The sequence below is a fragment of the Theropithecus gelada genome, chromosome 15 (assembly GCF_003255815.1).
Source record: "Theropithecus gelada isolate Dixy chromosome 15, Tgel_1.0, whole genome shotgun sequence".
NCBI lineage: Eukaryota > Metazoa > Chordata > Mammalia > Primates > Cercopithecidae > Theropithecus > Theropithecus gelada.
Genome location: NC_037683.1, coordinates 103891313 through 103912808, shown reverse-complemented (window position 1 = coordinate 103912808; position 21496 = coordinate 103891313). Strand labels below are relative to the sequence as shown.

At 44.1% G+C, this 21496-nt stretch overlaps 1 protein-coding gene across 3 annotated transcripts in view; it reads right to left on the bottom strand.

The window, feature by feature from the left end:
* SYK (spleen associated tyrosine kinase) overlaps positions 1–21496 on the bottom strand; it is a 94529-nt gene that overhangs the window by 56440 nt on the left and 16593 nt on the right. Inside the window, exon 1 of one of the 3 annotated variants that reach the window (XM_025360152.1) lies at positions 11437–11596. The exons of the other annotated variants lie outside the window; for them this stretch is intronic. The gene's annotated coding sequence lies outside the window, so the exon portion shown is untranslated. Of the gene's footprint in view, positions 1–11436; positions 11597–21496 lie in introns of those variants that run through there. 3 annotated transcript variants of the gene reach the window in all.

Below are 21496 nucleotides of genomic sequence, written 5' to 3'. Positions count from 1 at the left end.
ATCCAGAGAGTCTCACTTTTCACCCAGCCGTAGTCTTGTCCACAGCTGTGGCATCTCTGCCACTCCCACCAACTGAGACAGGGACAGAGCCTGCGACTTCCCCTTGTACGCATTCCTCCTGCACACACAGACTCAGCCCTTCCCACCTGATGCTTCTGCCAACTCACAATGCTTAACTCTGACTACAGGAACAGCCCACCGCTCAAATTCTCTTTAGCATTCCCAGGGATCATCTTCTTCTCAATAGTGTTTAGAACTTGCTCCCCAGCTTTTCTTAATTCAACATTCCCAGTTTTTTTTTCCCACATGTGAAACTACTTCATTCCAAAGCACAAAACTGCGAAACAAACCAGGCCCTTTGGCTCCTCCTTAACTCCACCTGTACCCCTCAGCCTGCTGGGTCTGGCACGTCAATGCACACCTGGGCAGGTAGCGGTTCAGCAAGGAGGGTTTTCAGGTGTCAGGTGAGCTGAAAACACTGCACATCCCTTGCTCTTTTAAGACCTTTTTTGTGACACAAGTTAAATGTGCACTTAGTAGTAGAAAGGTGTTTTTTGACATGAAATAATCTTTTGTAATGTCCTGGGCCGCATACCTCCCTTCCCTGCCTAATTTTTCTCCGCAGCATATCTCCATAAGGCAGCAGTCCTCTAAATCATGATTCACTGTTGAATTTGAGTATTGTCTTATTCTTCCCACCAGACGGCCAGCTCTGGAGGCGAGAATAGGATGACCTTGTTCACTGCCGTATCACCATGCCTGGAACAGCTCCCGGTGCAGAACTCATCAAAAATGTTTGTTGGTTAACGGGTATTTGTTTCTCTTCACTGAGCTCCTGATCTGCATATCTGCTTATCTGACACCCCCCTTGGATGTGTAGCAGACAAGTTGACCTCCACATACTCCAGATGAGGCTTTTGACTCCTCATGTCACTTCCTCAGCAAACCTATTCCTTCCTCAGTCTCTCCTAATTGAGGAAGTGACACTGAGCACCACAGTTGCTGAGGATGAGACCCTAGCGGCTTTCAGGAGTCTCCCCTGTCACCAAGTCAGAAAGGAACGTGCTTTCTACCAGAAGCATCGGCCACTCACACTGATGCAGGGAAGCCATGAGCTTGCGCAGGAGCTGAGCTCCATCTGATGCAGTCACAGGGATGGAGAATCTCGAAGCAGGTTAGATGAGCTGGTCTCCAGGGTCCTCTCAGTAGCTTTTCTTTAAAATTTATTCCCAAGCCATCGTGTGTCCCTATAGCCCTTGATGCTGTCCTTATGAAAGCCACCACCATCTCTCAGGTGATGGAAGTCTCACCTGGTCCTTCCTTTCCTTGCTGACCATTCCCTACCCCTGAAGGTGGAGTGAGGCTCCCAAGGGACCTCTCCATCACATCGCAAATCTTCATCCCTCTTCCACAAGGCTCTCCTTGAGCAGGCCCGAGACCTGCAGCCTCACCTTGCTCACTATCTCCACCACACTGTGCTTCTGCCTCCGGGTGGAGGCCTCTCCTGCCTCCTGCTTGGCTTTCTCCTTCTCAGGCCTGTACTGAAAGAGTTGCATCATGATGATCCAGTCTCAGGTGCTGCTTCGGCCTACCTCGGCCACCCCCACACATAGTTAACTTCTCAAAAGCATCTATTACCTTTGTAGCAATAACACAAAACTGCCCTTGCCCTAAAATGTGAGCACCAAAGGTCTGGAGATTTCACTGCCTTGCTCAGGCTTCAGGGTGTAACCAGAGGCTGGCAAAATCCTGCTCAGTGGAAACATGCTGTTCTTTGCTTTTTAGGGTTTCCACAAGGAATATACAACTGACCCTTGAACAATGTGGGGATGCTGACCACCCCCCCATGTAGTAAAAATTCCTGTATAACTTTTGACTCCCCCAAAACTTAACTAATAGTCTACTGTTGACCAGAAGGCTTACCTGTAACATAAATAATTGATTAACACATATTTTGCATATTATATGTATCATATACGATATTCTTATAGTGAGGTAAGCTAGAGAAAAAAATGTCACTAAGAAAATCATAAGGAATAGGATATATATTTACAATACTGTACTGTATTTATCAGTGCCATACATTTATTGTCATCTGTTTACAAGACAACTCATCCATCTGGAATGGCAGGCAACTGTGGCTACAGTCCTCCATCTGCAAGCCTCATCAAGCAATTCAGATTTTTCTTATAATGTCATGATTTCTTGAGAGCACTTCCAGCCTCACTGTGACCCTTTATAGGGGACCCATGGCGTTATTCAAGTTGCACGGTATTGCACTAGACATGAAAAATACTTGAGAACGGCAAGAGATCACTTATTAAAGGTCACTTTTTACTGCAATATGCAATTTACTGGAGAGATGAACTGCTCATGCAGAGATGATGAGCACCATACAGTGATTTAGGCGAGCACTTGCAACTCTCAAGCTCATCACAATAGCAACAGGAAGTGGCTATGAAATGATTACAGCAGTACAGTGTGTACTGCAGTTAATTTTATGCAGTTATGATTTAATACTGCATCTTTATATTCATTTACCTTTTCCTTGACTGTGAATGGCACCATATATGGTCTATAAGTGTTTGTGTGTAAGTTTTGATAGATTTTAATTTTAATAATAGATTTGTATATATGTTACGGTAGTAAATGAAAAAATAGACTACATATATTTTGTGCATTCAATATATACTTAACTTTTTCTTAACAGTTTTTATATTTCTGGGCTATGGAGTTAAACTGCAAGTTTTTTAAAATTGTCAAAAACCTTCAAAAAATTTTCCAATATTTTTACTGAAAAAAAAGTCCGCATATAAGTGAACCCACACAGTTCAAACCTATAATGTTCAAGGGTCAACCGTATGTTGCTTTTGTAACAAAAATGCTAAACATGCAATTGCTGTGTGTCCAGATGGCGGCTAACAGGGCCAGAGTCAGAGAGCCCCAGAAACTAATCTTCTAGATGCCCCCGCCCTGTGGCTGCCTCAGATGGAGCTTGGTTCCTGCATGAGCTCCTGGCCTCTTCAGGGAAGGGAACTCACTCCAATGTGTGCCTGATGCTTCTGTTGGAAAACACTTTCTTTGTTTCGTTTTTTTTTTTTTTTTTTTTTTTGAGACGGAGTCTCGCTCTGTCGCCCAGGCTGGAGTGCAGTGGCGGGATCTGGGCTCACTGTAAGCTCTGCCTCCTGGGTTCACGCCATTCTCCTGCCTCAGCCTCCCGAGTAGCTGGGACTACAGGTGTTCGCCACCTCACCTGGCTAATTTTTTGTATTTTTAGTAGAGATGGGGTTTCACTGTGTTAGCCAGGATGGTCTCGATCTCCTGACCTTGTGATCTACCCACCTTGGCCTCCCAAAGTGCTGGGATTCCAGGCGTGAGCCACGGTGCCCAGCCGGAAAACACTTTCTTATCTGATTCCCCATCTCTCCTTCCCCATCTCTCCTCCTCCATTTCCCATCTTCCGCTTGCCCACAGGACAAACAGAACACAGCCAGTTCTGCTTCCCCCAAACAACCTGCAAATGCTCGCTCTTGGCAGTCACTCCAAGGCAATGCATTCTTCCTGCCTTGACATTATTTCAAGACCTCTCACTGTCCTGCTCATTTTGTCCAAACAATTTCACATCACTCAAGCCCCTCTTAAAAGTGCACCGACCCCAGTGATGCTGCCAAGATCTCCTGAGCCTGTGTCCAGCTGTCCACAAATGCAGCTGTGGGTGGCCCCAGCCATCCAGGATCCCCACTGGGCTTCTGGACAATGAAAAGCTTCCCTTAAAAGCATGTGGTCAAAACACATCCCCCACCCTCGATTTACAGATTAAGACAGTTGCCTTTATCCTGCTCCCACTCCTTATGATGGTTCCACCCATTTCCATCTGGCACCATTCATCATATTTGCTCGGGGTTACTCAACCTTGGCACTCCTGACATTTGGACTGGATCCTTCTCTGTTATGTGTGTAGGGTCGGGGACTGTCTTGTCCAGTACAGACTGTTAAGCAGCATCCCTGGCCTCTCCCCACCCCATTCCCCAATCATGACAGCCAAACATCATCTCCAGATATTGCCAAGTGTTCCGTAAGGGTAACTTACCCCTGCCTGGAAACCACTGTGTTAGCTGTTGTGGACACAAATCTGATGTGCCCCTTCTATTGCTCTAGCCCAGTGGTATCCAATCTTTTGGCTTGCCTGGGCCACACTGGTAAAAGAAGGATTGTCTTGGGCCACATGTAAAATATACTAATACTAATGATAGCTGATGAACTACAAAAAACAAGGGAAAGAAATCTCACAATGTTTTAAGAAAGCTTACAAATTTTAGTTGGGCCACATTCATAGCTATCCTGGACCACATGTGGCCAGTGGGCCACGGGTTGGACAAGTTTGTTCCAGCCTTTTTACCAATAAATTAGATGAACAAATATTCCCCTATATGATTTGTTAACATCATTGCCAATGAACAAAGGACAAGGAGGGCTGGAAAGGAATGGAACCCCATGGAGGTGGTTCCCCTGGGCCAGAGAGCAGGGAACCCAAGGGTACAGAGGTGAGAATGAGGGAAGGCCGGTGACTCAGCCCAGCTTTGTGTGACCTGGGCACCATAGCACCAGAATTCCTCACTGGTGAAAGGGAATGACAGTATACCAAAGCCACTGTACCTAATTGAAGTCATAAGTGGGGAGTGTGGAGGGGTGCCCAGGGCAACTGGACCCTCTCAAGTGGGAACTCTGAATAGAGAAGAGGATAAGTCATGGTGAGATGAAGAAAAGAGAAAAGCACAGGCAGCCCCACACTTCATAAGAAGGGTGTGTATGTGTGTGCATGTGTGTGCACACATGTGTGTGCATGAGGTCGGGAGACAGACATGCCCACCCCCACCTGAGGATGGTGGAAAGTCAATGAGGGCTTGGACTGAACCAAAAAAATGCTTCCTTACCTCAAAATCCTCCCTAGTGCCAGTCAGGCTTCACCCTGCATGTGATACATCGTGAGGAGTTAAATCTAGAACAGAGTCAGATTTATTCTACAGGCTTTGATTCTTTCTGCTCCACACTCAAGGAGCCCTGCCAGCCACCCTCCTGGAACATGCAGAAATGGATGAGCCCATGATATCCCGCTAGTCTCCTCATGTCTTCCATGTGTTTTATTTAAATTACACTGTATCCTTTTGCACTTGCTGGCATGTTTCAATCTTCTCTTCCAACTAGACTTCCGTAGTCCATTTCCCCTATGCCAGGACTAAGGCTGACTATACAACCTTTGCCCTTTAAAATGCATTTAGTTGGGAAACTATCATTTGTGTAGTTCTACCTTATCAGGCAGCAACTTTATAGATGAAGAGCAACAGATCCATGCTTGCCACCGTAAGTACAATGTTTCAGATATCCTTTGAGCTAATTAAGAAGTCACGTTTCTAGGGGCAGTCTGACTGGAAGATTAGGCACAGACGATCACACCTGGGCAAGCAGCTGAACAAGTTGTCCAGAGGCCATTGCTCTGGCAGAGGAAAATTTCATCCCCTACAGAGGAACAGCCAGCATGATGAAGAGGGGCTGAGCTCTACAGGCCTACCTGACACTAACCCTCCCAGCTACCTGTCCCACCTTGGAGTTTTAGTTCTGTTTTTTTTTTTTTTGGTCTACGTTCCTCAAAGCCACTAGAATAGACACTCCATTAGTGTAAGTACGTTTACCATTTTGTTCCCTATTGCCTAGAACAGAGGCTACTTTAAGTATGGGTCTTCAGCCTTCAAATTCTGTTGGAGAGTTAAAATGTACACACGGTAGGCAGCCTCCAAGATGGTGCCCAGCGATCCTCACTTCCTGGTACACCCACCCCTTGCACACAGAGTGGCTGATTGCAGAGTGACAATGTTGGGTCTCTGAAGCTAGCTCACGAGAGCACTTAACACTTTTCCTCAGCTTTTGGATTGCTCACTCTGGGGAAACCAGATGCCTTGTTGGAAAGATGCTCAAGCAGCTCTTTGGGGAGGCTCATGTGGTAAGGAACTGAGGCCTCTAGCCAATAGCCAGCACTAAGTGACCCGCCGTACGAGCAGCCACCTCGGAAGAGGATCCTCCAGCCTCTATCAAGCCTTCAGGTGAGACTGTAGCCCTGGCCCACACACCTGACTGCAACCCTACAGAGGGCTTGAGCCTTCCCAGCTATCTCAAATGCTTGGCCCACAGAAATTATGAGCAATAATAAGTAATTATTGTTGTTTTAAACTACTAAGTTTAGAGTGATCTGTTATGTAGCAACAGATAACTGATATAGCATGTGCAATGGAGTTGGGCGAGAGAAGCAACAGTGCTTAATAGATATTTAAAGAAATAAATATTTGAATGAATTGTTGACAAAAAAGGCTGGTGAGTGAATGAGCTAGGTTCTAGGAGCTGGGCTCTGGCAGAGTCAGAAGAAGACTTTCTGGTATTGAAGAGGTATGTGGGGCTAGAAGAGAGGTTAGGAAGGAAGGAGCTGAGCCCAGTGTATGCTCCCGGAAGCTGCCTGCCTCAGCCTGGCTTCCTTCATGGCCGCGTTTACCTATAGAAATGGTTAGAGGACTAGCTGCCCAAACCCTGCAAGGGCCACATTATCTGAGCCTGGCACTTAGAGATTACGGGAACCAGGATCAAAGGCAGAGGCCAAAGTTCTGATTAATTTATTATCACTAGTAACATTTTAACTAATAAATCTTCATAGTGTCATTTCTTTCTCTTCTTTCTCCTCTCTCCATTTCATCAATGTCACTACTTCTGGTTCTATTCTCTTTCCATCTGATGCATGAAGCGAAATACAGTTGCTCCTTGTTCTTCACAGTAGTCATGCTCTGTAAAGTCACCATGAAGGCTGAATTTCAAATCCTGAACAGTTGCTCCTAGGGAAATACGGGCTTAGGTTCTTTTGATCCTCTGGTTACAACATTTTTGTCACTCAATACAGAACCTTGTTTTATATGTATTTCTATTTAAAGATATTTATTTCATATATATTGTTGATTCATTAACCTTGAACTCATGGTCAATAGCACAATAACTCATGCCTGAAAGTAGCTTCCCTAACACATGTATTTTCTCTGTAAAGCACATCACAGCCTTCTTGTACTTAGAGACACCAGACAGTAAGTACTTTAAGCACTGTTCTTGGGGCCATTTTAAATAGCAAAATCACCCCCAAAAAGCACAAAAATGCAAAAACCATGGACTAAATGGGCCAAGAAAAAAGAAAATGTGTTTATAAGAGCTAAAACAAGAAAGCAGAGTGTCACTTTGTGCAACCTAAGCATATGTATTGGGTGACCTCAAATTTTTCACTGCTTTGTGCATGTCACAAATGACTGCAAAGGTGCTGTGAATATTGATTCTGGGGTTGCAAATAGATTTAAATGAGTAGGTGAATGTAGAGATATGGAATCCATGAATCATGAGGCCTGAGCATAAGTAATTTCCCTTCCATCTCCCCAAACTTCCCTGAAAAGACCCAACCTCATCCATAAAGATATATAAATTTACCTTGGATGTTTTGGGAAAACAGTTATCTCTATGTAAGACTGTGTTCTTAAATACATTACTCCTATCTCATAAATGTGTGTTCATTTCAGCATTTTCTAGCTTGGCATCAAACCAGAAGAGGTAGCCTATGTCTCTATAAACACTCCCCCCCCCCTTTTTTTTTACCCCATCTGTCCTAGTTATCAAGGGGCCTCAGCCCTGAGATTCCAGCCTTCTGCTTTTCTTGAGACCCACTGAAGCATGGCTCCTGCAGGTGCTGCTCCCTCCCCTCCAGCCCCCTCAACTTCCTGTAGTGCACATTTCCAGCAGCGCTTAGCAATTGAAGGTGTCTCACTTTCACATCCCTGGGCCATGAGAGCCCTGCTATCATACAGACTGAGGTGACAGTGGGGGAAATAAGTGGTTCTTTGGGCAAAGATCACCTGGAAACAATTGCTGCCAAATCCATACCATTGAAGGGAACAAAATCAGCATAGTGCAGAAAGCTATCCAGGCTTGTCACGCTCAAACCACACAGCCCCTCAATGCAAAGCAGCCCTGTTAAGATGCGCCTGGGAATTTCCTCTGAAGCTTGAAGCTGAGAAAATTGTCAAGACTTGGGTGAAAGGATACTTCATCTGTGGGTTAGATTAATTTTCATAAGAAAGAGGAGGCCGGGCGCGGTGGCTCATGCCTGTAATCCCAGCACTTTGGGAGGCCAAGGCGGGCGGATCACAAGGTCAGGAGATCAAGACCATCCTGGCTAACACTGTGAAACCCTGTCTCTACTGAAAATACAAAAAAATTAGCTGGGCGTGGTGGTGGGTACCTGTAGTCCCAGCTACTCGGGAGGCTGAGGCAAGAGAATGGCATGAACCCAGGAGGTGGAGTTTGCAGTGAGCAGAGATTGCAACATTGCATTCCAGCCTAGGCGACAGAGCGAGACTCCATCTCAAAAAAAAAAAGAAAAGAAAAAACAGAAGAATGAGCCCAGCCAGAGGGAGAATTGATCTTGCTGGTTTGGTCAGGGACTGGCTGATTAGTTACAGAGAAATGACCAAGGAAGAGTGATGTGGTGGGACCACCCCACCCAGTACCAGGCTCTGCAGACAAGCACGTTTGACTCGTCTGCAAAGGGCTGGGGGCACTGCCTTGTGCGGCAGGATCCCACTGTGCAAAAGAAAACATGTGGACACAGACCTGTGGCCTCAACACTGAGGAACAGAACCCAGCTGCAGGGCCTGAGTTGGCCTTGCATCCACTCCACTGGCTTCATTAACAGGTATCACTTGTCCTCCAGGACGCCATCCTGAGGCCTGCCAGTGCATCACACTGCACAGGGTGCCTGGTCTCCAAGGCACAGCCTTACATCGTGCACATTCCGCTGAGCAGTTGACTTTGCTGTACGTGTGGGCATGCACAGGGGACTTCTTAGTATACAGAGATACACATTTCAGAAACAAAAAGTGAAGCTAAGGATGGCAGCATGAGGCATGATTTTTACTAATGTTTAGAAAGACAGGGATATTGAAATACTTGGAAACATTATCCAAACCTTCAACACCAAATTCTCTTGCTGTGCCTTCAGAACTTAAAAGACTTGAAAGTGCACCAAGTAAAGGCTGATCTCAACCCACACATAGACTTTTTCAAGCTCCACAAGAAACACTCAGAAATCTCTTTTCTATGCCCACCTTGCCATAATTAACACAGAAAACAGATATTATGCTTGAGTGTCAACATAAATGTTAACTCTCTACATAGTTATAAATAAACAACCAGCCCATCTGGTGCATTTAATTTACATCTAAATGATTGATTCACTCAATACGCTTGTTGAGCATCTACCATGTGCAAGTCATTATGTCAGGCGCCATGTGAGAGAAAAACGAACCTCCTGCCTCCCTGACAACAGGTAGGCAGAAATGGCTCACAAAAGGAAGAGACTAAGGATCTGGTCCGAGAGTTCCACTTTCATCCTGGGGACTGTGTGATTTCCAGGTTCTCTACTATCCACACCTCTTCTTGCCTCTAAGTGGGACCGGCCAAAGCCACCTGCAGATTCTAGTTCTTGGCAGGACTCTGGCTCATGAAAGCCCACATGTCCAGTTCTCCCTGAGTGTGGTCTTCAGCGCACCCCACACTCAGGCTCCCTTCTGGAAAGCAGGGTCCTGGGTCCACCTCAGACCCAGCAAATAGGGCATACAGACAAGAAATGTAAATTTTAAACAGCCTCCTAGGTGGTTTTTTTTTTTTTTTTCTGAGACTGAGTCTTACTCTGTTGCCCAGGCTGGAGCGCAATGATATGATCTCCACTCACTGCGACCTCTGCCTCCTGGATTCAAGAGAGTCTCCTGCCACAGCCTCCCGAGTAGCTGGGACTACAGCGCACACCACCACACCCGGTTAATTTTTTGTATTTTTAGTAGAGACAGGGTTTCACCATGTTGGCCACGCTGGTCTCAAACTCCTGACCTCATGATTCGCCCGACTTGGCCTCCCAAAGTGTTGGGATTATAGGCGTGAGCCTCCGCACCTGGCCTGCTTCCCAGGTGATTTTTAAGCACTCGAATGCCTGAGAACCTCTGCTATAATCTAGTATTGCCCTGTTCAAGTGCTACAGTGTGGGAGGGAGGCAAGTTGACCACGTTCAATGTGAGTGGAAGCAAGTTGGCACTTGCCACGGGTAGGGAAGGGAGCCAGGGAGGACAGTCAAGTCACTGTGCTGTGCTGGTGACGGGGCCGGGCTGCGGGCTCCACCTGGGAGACATCTCTGTAGTTCTTCTCCACCAGGAGGAAGTACACGCCTCATCACACAGGTGTGCTCAGAGGAGGGGGAAGGGACGCACACGCAATGCACATGCAATTGGTAATTAAAAAGAGAGCTAGCCATTGTGAATAATTAACTGAACGCTGGGTTGCAACCACAGTTGCCACTTAGCAATGTCCCTTGCATGCTCTTTTGAGCAGAAGAGGACAGGGTGGGGTTGCAGCCAGCAGTCTGGGGCCCATATTGACCCTGAGTGGGGCCAAGGACGTCTTCCCAGTGAACTGCACCATCTACTATGTCCCAGGGCCACCTCATCACTCACTCTTCTCTGTGGAAAAATACAAACAACTAACAAGATGCTACACAAAAGAACTCATGTTGAATATGCCTGATAGATCTTACTGTCTTGTTTTTATCTAGGCAAACCACACATGGATGATGAGAAAGGCAGAACAGTCGCAGGCTTTCCTTGATCCTGCCCTGGTACCCATCCCAAGACCCTTTCCTAATCAGCTGTGAAGGCCTGGGGGTGAGGCCACAGCAGACTGCAATGACAACAGCCGGCAGACCTAACATCTCCTGTCTGTGCCTTAGTACCTTGCTGAAGTTTCCCGCTTTCAGGCTCTATTTTACTTTTCTATCACTACCTCATTAGCATAACCTTTATGGGGACCCTGCAGCTGCCAGAGAAACCAAAACACTTGACTTAAGCAAAAAGGACACAGTAAACATGGATTAAGAAATATCCAGAGTTTACTGAATGTCTATTTAAAAAAAATCGCTAGCATTCTTTTTCCTAGCCAGCTAAAAAATAATTGTGGGTGACTCAGGACTGCAAGATATTACAGGGCTTATGATGGTCTCCTGAGATTTTATAACTGTCTTTCATAAACCTGAGACATAAATATACCCAATGCTTAAAGCAAAGTGGCATAGGTTATGGGAAGGAGAGAAAGATGGTTTAGCTGCATCACAACTGCAGGCAAGACAAGATGGCAAACCGCTAAACCTTCCAGCTCAAGATGGACATGTGCTCAGTGGGAGACTGTTGGCGGCAGAGGAGAGGAAACACAGACACAGGCATGAAAGCTAAGTATCCCTCCCACAGACACCCACAGAGGCGCAGAGCCTGAGGTCAGGGTTTCTAAATATGCCTGATTCCCACAAATTTGACCTACCTCCCTCTCCTGGATTCAAACGCAGGTCTGGAATCCCAGGTGCTGGGCAGTATAAAATGTGGGAAGGGAAGAAGCGCACAAATCTGAGAGGAGTATCTTAAAAGGAAAACAGCTGAAACAGAGAGAAAGCACAAGACAGGCATCAACAAGCCAGAGTGCTTCCTGCTGCTGGACGATGTCTGTAATTAGGGAAGTGGGCTTTTCCTCAAAGTGTCAGCATGCAAAACAAACCAGAAAGCAGAAGTGTGAGATCCCCAGCAGCATGGGGCCTCTTTTAATTGCACATTCAAAATGAAGTAATGCTCTGAGACATAGATCCCTCCAGAACACACACCAGTTGAAGAGGGAGTCAGTGGACAGGACTGCGCCATTTAATGATTAGCCAGCCTGGAAATGCCCTTTCCCAAGTGTTTTTACCAAAATGAACTTGGTCTTGAATTGCTAGGATGGGTATAGCAACGTTTTCCTGATTGTTTTATGTTTTTTTAAAAAGTCCGACATCATAACATGGATCAAATTCAACCAGAAGATTGAAACAAATAGGAAAAGCATCCTTGAAAAGATCTTAATGGAGACCTCAAGATGCTAATTCCCAGCCAGAAGACTGAAAAAGTCAAGCGGAGATGGTCTTAATGGTGGAAGGGCCAATGTGTAGGGCAGAGGAAGGAAGGGTGCCAGCTCTCTCTGTCCCTGTTCCCAGGCCTCCTGGGCAGACAGCTGCTCATGGTGCTAGCAACAGATGCAACTTTACAGAGCGCCTCTGACCAGCTCCCTCAGGATACTTTTCAAGCATCTACTAACATTCCCTTACTTTGTGAAGCAAGCAGCTTTTGAATTTCCCACTGCAGTCTGAGATATCCCCCACGCTTAAGAAGAGCCAGAAGCTCAGCCAGGGTCCACTCCACAAAAGGCCGTGAAACATCACTGGAAATGCAAGATAAAAAGGAATCCTCCCCAGAGCGGTGGAAGCTGGAAGGAGTCATGTTGATGAGTTTGCTGGGGTGGGGTTAGGAGCCTCGCGAAGGGAGTGTTCAGAAACGCAACAGTAGGCAATCTGCACCTGCACCCCAAACTGGTGAAAATGACAGCTTCATGAAAAACAGGTTCTCATTTTATAGAAAATAAACTTCAGCCACAGAAAGGTTGGGTGTATGGCTTTAGTGCTGGCCAGAGTGACCATGATGATGAAGGTGATGAGGATAATGCAAAACAGCTATTCCATGAGTACCTGACTCAACAGATATCAACTGATCTGCACAACATCCCTAATGGTAGATACTATTGTCATCCTCAATTCACAGACCTGGCCATTGAGGCTCAGGAGGGTCAACTGGCTTGCTGAAGAACACACCGTATGTAGTGGAGCCAATATTTGAAGCCCACCTCTTCTCTTAGCTACCATCTTCAGGTGGCGGTAAAAAGGCACTCATAGTCAACCTATCCAAATGTAAGCTTGGGGCTTTCCTGCCTAACCTGGAGCTCCTTCTTGTTCCCTGGAGCTGGGTTCTCAATGTGTGTCTCTGGACGAGCAATGTCAGCATCACCAGGAAACATGGAAGATATGAAAATTCTTAGGGTTCCACCCTGACCTGCCAAGTAGAAACTCTGGGGTGAAGCTCTAGGCTCTGTATTTCAAAAGCTCAAGTTTGAGAACTTTGGCCCAAGAGCTCCATCCATTTATGAAGATAAAAATCCAAATTCTCTTAGATCACTCCCTTCTCTACACCGCTTAAAGTCAACCCCTTGCCAATCCCACCTATCTCACCTCTCAGCCTCCCACACATGCCCACTTGTCTCCAAAACCACATAACATCCTTTCCCTCCACATCTCTTTTGAGTAGCCCTGGCTATCAGTGCCCCCACCTTGCTCCCTTCCCACATGTTCTAAGCTGTGGCCCTTTTCTCTGCTAAAAATCCTCCCACTGTCCAGACTACCCTTTGAGCTCAGGATAAACATGTCCCTGTCCCCACCGTCAAAACCAACATGCTTTCCTTTTGTACCACTGACCACTGTTTTGATTTAATTTACCTTTACTTTCTAGCATGTGCATTTTTGATGAATGTCTGTTTGTCCCATAAGGGCAGGAATTGTATCTGTTTCTAGTAAGACTTGAAATTGAGTAGTGTGAGTCCTCCAACTTTGTCCCTTTTTTAGTGGGTGTTGTGTTGGGTATTCTAGGTCTTTTATCTTCCCAAGTAAAGTTTAGAATCATTTTGTCATTATCTACAAAACAGCTTGTTGGGATTTTGATTGGGATTGGGTTGAATCTATAGATCAAGCTTGGCAGAATGAACATTTTAACAACATTGAGTCTTCCAATGTATGAACATGGACTACTTTTCCATTTATTTACATCTTCTTTGATTTCTTCCATCAGTATTTTGTAGTTTTCTGCATACAGATCCTGTACATATTTTGTTAGATTTATGCCTAAGTATTTTTTTGTGTTTTTTGTCTTTTTGGTGCTATTATAAATGGTAATTGTTCTTATTTCAAATTTCAGTAGTTTACTACTCGCATATAGGAAAGCAACTGACTTTTGTATATTGATCTAGCATCTTGCAAACTCACTTATTGGTTATGAGAGTTGTTTTATGGATTCTTTGAAGTTCTCCATATGGACATGTGTATTATCTGTGAATAAAGATGTCTTATTTCTTCTTTTCTGATCTGTATAAGTTTTATTTTGTTTTCTTGCACTAGCTCGGGCTCCCAGTAGGATGTTGAACCAAAGTGGTAAGACAGGACAGTCTTACCTTGTTTTCAATATCAGAGGGAAAGTGTTCAGTCTCTCACCTTAAGTATGATGTTACCTGTAGGGTTTTTTTTTTTTTTTCCCTTAATGTTCTTTATCAAGTTACAAAAGTTTCCCTCTATTCCTAGTTTAAGATTGTTTTTTTTTGCCATGAAAGAGTGTTTTGATTTCGTCAAATGCCCTTTCTGCCTCTATTAACATGGTCATATGATTTTTCTTCTTTAGCCCATTGATGTGATGGATCACATTAATTTATTTTCAAATGTTGAACCTGTTTTGCATTACCTGGAATAAATTCCACTTACCTGGAATAAATTCCACCGCTTGGTTGTGGCACATAGATCTTTTTATACATTGTTGGGTTTGATTTTCTAACATTTTACTGAGGGTTTTTGTATGTATAAGTAATATTGCTTTGCAGTTTTCTTGTAATGCCTTAACTGGTTTTGGTATTAGGTGAAATCTGAACTCATAAAATGAATTAGAAACTGTTTTCTCCATTTCTATTTTCTGGAAAAGATTATGGAAAACTGGTATTCTTTCTTTCTTAACTGTTTGATAGAATTAACCAGTGGACCCATCTGGGCCTGAAGATTTCTGTTTTAAAGGTTATATTAATTTAAATTTTAAAGACATAGGGCTATTCAGGCTACCTATTTCTTCTGTAAGTTTTAGTAGTTTGTGTCATTCAAGCATACCACATTTGTGAGTATAGAGTTGTTCATGATCTTCCTTTATCATATTTTTATATCTATTAGATCAACAGTGGTGACCTTTTGTTCATTTCTGATATTGGTAAATTGCATCTTCTACGTTGTTTTTCCTTTTTTTCTTGGCTAAAGGTTTATCAATTTGGTTGATAATTTCAAAGAACCAACATTGTTTTATTGACTTTACTGTTTTCCTGTTTTTAATTTCAATGATTTCTGCTTTATTTATTTATTTTCTTTTGCTTGGTTTAGGCTTAATTTGCTCTTCTTTCTGTAGTTTCTTAAAAGTAGAATCGCAAGTAATTTGCTTTATATATTTTTTACCTAATGTGTGCACTTAGTGCTATAAATATCTCTGTAAGCACTGCTTTTACTACATCCCAAAATTTTTGATAAATTATATTTTTATTTTTATTCACTTCAAAACATTTTTTTAATTTTGGAGACTTCTTCTTTGACACATAGGTTATACAGAAGTCTGTTGTTTAATTTCCAGGTATTTGGGAAATTTCCTAAAACCCCCATCTTTTTGTTGTTGATATCTAGTTTAATTCTATTGTGTTCTGAGAACATAATTGGTATGACATCTATTCTTTCAAATGTGTTAACATGTTTTCCAAGAATGTGTTCTATCTTGGTGAATATGCCATGTGAGCTTGAGAAGAATGTGCATTTTTCTGTTGTTGAATGGAATATTTTATAAATGTCAATTAGATCAAGTTGACAGTACTGCTCAGGTCATTTTAATCCTATCTATTTGGTCTATCAACTATTGTGAGAAAGAGATTAAAATCTCTAACTATAAGACAGGACTTGTCTATTTCTCTTTTCAGTCTTATCAGTGTTAGTCTTGCATATTTTGATGCTTTGTTGTTATGTGCATACACTTTTAGGATTGTTATGTCTTCTTGGATATTCGACCCTTTTACCATTCTGTAACAATTTCCTTGAAGCCCTGACCCCTGTTGACTATGAGTTTTTTGTCCTTTAAGTGATAAAGTGAGGAGGGTGCTGGAACTTGAGGAATTTCCTTGGGAATTCCCAGCTGAGGCAAGGCTCTTGCAAAGTGTTTTCCCTTGGAGAGTAACCTTTGTCATGGAGAAAGCCTAGGTGTATTTCACAGTTATCACTCTTCCCCTCCCCTTCCAGGGCCATGAGGAGCTCTTTCTCAGATCTTCACCTTAAGAACCTAGTGAGGCTTGTATTAATCATGCCTTTTAGTTTCTTTTATTTTCTGGTAGCTCTGTCTACGGTGTTATTCAAAGAGATAATTAGCTCCAGGTGTGGACCTCAGGGCCTTGTACCTGAGCTGTGTGGAGTGCAAGTAAGACTCCCACTGAAGGCAATGTTTGAAGCTGCTGTGTGGTGAGGCAGAGATTTCTGCCTGATAGCCTCTGAGTGAGCCTGTGCCCAATATGACCTAGGCTCATACTGTGGGCCTAAATATTGGGAGCCAGGAGGACTGCCTGGTGGGTGTGCACTACACTAAATCATCACCCTTCTCCAGCTTCTGCAGGTGCAAGTACATCTGCCATACAATCAGTCTCTGCTAATGAGAAAGATACTGATTATGTTTTAGAAATATTGACTATGAAAAATTATTCTTTCATAAGAAAAATGTGTGGTAATTAGAAGATTCTTATTTTGGACTTGCTACTAAGTTTAAACAGAAATATCACATTGATGAGACTGCTTTTAATCCTGAAGGCTGTGATCTGTCTACTTCTGGACTTTTTTTGCTGATGCCCTTCTGGTACCAAAACTGTGCCAGTCACATCATCCCAATAAAAATCTGCTGACTTAATTAACTAATATAAAGTGTAAGGCTAAGAGACTTTCTCTGTATTATAAAACAGGTCAACCATTTCATAACCATATCTCTTACAAAAAGAGTCAAATTTAACTTGCTTTTAAAAATTATTTCCTTGTTTTGTAAAAGAAAGAAGTAAAATATAGTTTATTCTCATTATTTCAGGTTATATGTTCCATAAAGTCACCCCCAAAACTGAATTAGCAAGTAGTAGCCCATTGCTTCTCAGGGGTTATGTGCCTGAGAGCCTGTGGTCAACATATTTTCATCAACTGATTAATGCATCACTTGTTTTATGTGTTTCTGTGTAAAGGCACCTTATTTCATATCTATTGTTGATGCATTACCATTGAACTCATGGCCAACAGCACTAACTATAACTCACACCTGACAGAGGCTTCTCTAACCCACATATTTTCTCTATAAGGCACAGCACAGTCTTCTTACACCTAGGGACACCAGATAGCACTTCACTGGGGGCTACTCTAAACAGCAAAGTCACCACAATTTGAAAAAAGGAACAAAAATGCAAAAAATATGGCACTAAGTAGACTAGGAAAAAGACACTTACTTATAATATGAGGTGAAAGGAGGAGTTGGAGTGTCCGAAAAATGCATGTGGCTAAAATTTTGTGCCACTCTGTGATATGGTTTGGTTGTGTCCCTACCCAAATCTCAACTTGAATTGTATCTCCTGGAATTCCCACATGTTGTGGGAGGGACCCAGGGGGAGGAAATTGAATCATTGGGGCCGATGTTTCCCATGCTATTCTCATGGTAGTGAATAAGTCTCATGAGATCTGATGAGTTTATCAGGGGTTTCTGCTTTTGCTTCTTCCTTATTTTCTCTTGCTGCTGCCATGTAAGAAGTGACTTTCACCTCCCACCATGATTCTGAGGCCTCTCCAGCGATGTGGAACTTTAAGTCCAATCAAACCTCTTTTTCTTCCCAGTCTTAGATATGTCTTTATCAGCAGTTTGAAAATAAATGAATACAGTAAATTGGTACCAGAAGAATGGGGTGTTGCTGAAAAGATACCCCAAAATGTGGAAGCGACTTTGGAACTGGGTAACAGGCAGAGACTGGAACAGTTTGGAGGGCTCAGAAGAAGACAGGAAAATGCGGGAAAGTTTGGAACCTCCTAGAGACTTGCTGAATGGTTTTGACAAAAATGCTGATAGTGATATGAACAATAAGGTCCAGGTTGAGGTGGTCTCAGATGGAGATGAGGAACTTGTTGGGAACTGGAGAAAAGGTGACTCTTGTTATGTTTTAGCAAAGAGATAGGCAGCATTTTGCCCCTGCCCTAAAGATCTGTGAAACTTTGAAATTGAGAGAGATAATTTAGGGTATCTGGCAGAAGAAATTTCTAAGCAGCAAAGCATTCGAGAGGTGAGTTGGGTACTGTTAAAGGCATTCAGTTTTATAAAAAAAGCAGAGCATAAAAGTTTGGAAAATTTGCAGCCTGACTATGTAATAGAAAATAAATACCCATTTTCTGGGAAGAAATTCAAGCCATCTGCAGAAATTTGCATAAGTAGCATTGAGCCTAATGTTAATCCCCAAGACCACGGGGAAGATGTCTCCAGGCCATGTCAGAGACCTTCACAGCAACCCCTCCCATCACAGGCCTGAAGGCCCAGAAGGAAAAAGTGGTTTCATGGGCTGGGCCCAGGGTCCTCATGCGTGTGCAGCCTAGGGACTTGGTGCCCTGTGTCCCAGCTGCTCTAGCCGTGGCTGAAAGGAGCCAATGTGAAACTCAGGCTGTGGCTTCAGAGGGTGAAAGCCCCAAGCCTTGGCAGCTTCCACGTGGTGTTGAGCCTGCGAGTGCACAGAAGTCAAGAATTGAGGTTTGGGAACCTCTGCCTAGACTTCAGAAGATGTTATGAAAATGCCTGGATGCCTAGGCAAAAGTTTGCTGCAGGGGCAGGGCCCTCATGGACAACCTCTGCTAGAGCAGCACAGAAGGGAAATGTGGGGTCAGAGCCCCCACACAGAGTCCCTACTGGGGAACTGCCTAGTGGAGCTGTGAGTAGAGGGTCACCATCCTACAGACCTCAGAATGGTAGATCCACTGACACCTTGCACCATGTGCCTGGAAAAGCCGCAGATGCTCAATGCCAGCCTGTGAAAGCAGCCACAAGGGAAGCTGTACCCTGCAAAGCCACAGGGATGGAGCTGCCCAAGACCATGGGAACCCATCTCTTGCATCCGTGTGACCTGGATGTGTGACCTGGAGTCAAAGGAGATCATCTTGGAGCTTAAAATTTGACTGCACAGCTGGATTTCAGACTTGCATTGGCCCTGTAATCCCTTTGTTTTGGCCAATTTCTCCCAGTTGGAATGGGTGTATTTACCCAACACCTGTACCCCCACTGTATCTAGGAAGTAACTAGCTTGCTTTTGATTTTACAGGCTCAGAAGTGGAAGGGACTTGCCTTGTCTCAGATGAGACTTTGGACTTTGGACTTTTGGGTTAATGCTGAAATGAGTTAAGGCTTTGGAGGACTATTGGGAAGGCATGATTGGTTTTGAAATTTGAGGACATGAGATTTGAAGGGGCCAGGTGTGGGTGATATGGTTTGGCTGTGTTCCCACCCAAATCTCAACTTGAATTGTACCTCCCAGAATTCCCACATGTTATGGGAGGGACCCAGGGCAGGGGGGTAATTGAATCATGGGAGCCAGTCTTTTCCACGCTATTCTTGTGATAGTGATTAAGTCTCACAAGATCTCATCGGTTTATCAGGGGTTTCCGCTTTTGCTTCTTCCTCATTTTCTCTTGCCGCCACCATGTAAGAAGTGCCTTTCACCTCCTGCCATGATTCTGAGGCCTCCTGAGCCATGTGGAACTGTAAGTCCCATTAAACCTCTTTTTCTTCCCAGTCTTGGGCATGTCTTTATCAGCAGTGTGAAAATGAACTAATACACTGTGTGTATGACCTCACATGGCCTTGAAAGCACCATGGTTGTTGATTTGGGGATTACAGATAAATGATTGGAAGTAGGCAAATTCACAAATTCAGAAGCCATGAATACTGAGGATCAACCGTATATTATCTCACATAAGACTGCTACGGGTGACTCACATTCATTCTTTATCCATTTTGAGTGACTTCTAAGATGTTCACAAAGGGCCTCAGTGGTCACAAACAAGCTGGATGGGAAAGTACAAATTACTGTAAAAATCAATACACAGATACTAGTACTTGAAAAATTATAATATCAGTCTCAGCTCCTGATAGTCATATCTCCCTGTATTCATTTGGTTTTCTAACAAAATGTTTCCTGCTACTCTCAAAAACATAGGTTTTATTTACATATATCAAAAATCAGCTGATGGCATGAGAAAAATCTGCCTGGTTTTCTATTAGAGGGGTTGATATTTGCAGTCACCAACCTGCACAGCCGAGCCAGCACAATTCCTGCAGGGCAGAGAAGGCCACGCAGCCTAAATAAGGGGCACCAGAGGGGCCTGAGCCAGGCCTGCTGCTCACCAGCTAGCCAGCCTTGAGCAGATTACTCTCTACTTCCTCATCCATAAAAGGTTATAGCTTCTACTTTATTTGGACTGTTCTTCCTTTAGGAAAAATAAAGGCATAAATGGGTAAAATGGCAACATTTATTAATTTGGATGGTGCTACACTTTTCTGTATTTTATAATTTTTTTCCCAAAGAAAAACCCTACGGTTGCTGTCACGAATAAATGAGATTATGCATGACCGGGGCCTGATGCTGGGCTCCCATGCTTCCTTACGATCTGACCATAAACAAATCGAGTGCAGGGAAGCATTTCAGCTGCTGTGACAGCCCCTGCTACCTCACCCCACTCCTGACACTTGGGAGGCTCCCCTTAACTCAATGTGCTGAACAGATCAAAGCCAGTGAAATGGCCTGGTTGGCCAGCAGAGAGGCTGGCGGAAGCTGAGAGTGCCCCAGGAACTTTTTTGGTCATTCTGAAGTTGTTTCCTGCTTATTTGTTGATTTTTAACCATTGGTTTTGTTTCGATGCCACATGCTCTAAGTCACTCTGTAAGATAAACATCAAACTTTGGGAGGCCGAGACGGGTGGATCACGAGGTCAGGAGATCGAGACCATCCTGGCCGACATGGTGAAACCCCGTCTCTACTAAAAAATACAGAAAACTAGCCGGGCGAGGTGGCGGGCGCCTGTAGTCCCAGCTACTCGGGAGGCTGAGGCAGGAGAATGGCGTGAACCCGGGAGGCGGAGCTTGCAGTGAGCTGAGATCCGGCCACTGCACTCCAGCCTGGGCGGCAGAGCGAGACTCCGTCTCAAAAAAAAAAAGATAAACATCAAAATATCAGATTGCTTGGGTGTTGGCAGAGACACTGCCCCTTCCTCTCTGAAACGACCTTGCAACAAGAACCAGAAAGAGAAATACAATGGAACCAGTGGGCACTCCTGATCCTGAGCAATAACATGCCGCAAGCAGAGCACAATGCAGCTGTGTTCACCCTGGGATTATGAAGACCCTTAGTGGGGACCAGCTGCTGTAGACTTCAGACAAGGCCTGTGGAGTGGAAGGATATACACAGCAATGGAAAGTCAATCATTTCTTAGAATGCTGAAGAGAGGAGACTGAATGGCTGGCAGCCTCACTGGGGAGAAATACATATTAAACCAATTCATTCTCTCTCTTTCACTCTCTGTCTCTCTCTCTCTCACACACACACAGACACATTATTGAGAAAGGAGGAAATATTCTGGTCGGCCGGAATATATCCAAGGCCCCTCCACGATTTATTTCAAAGATGAGGATCC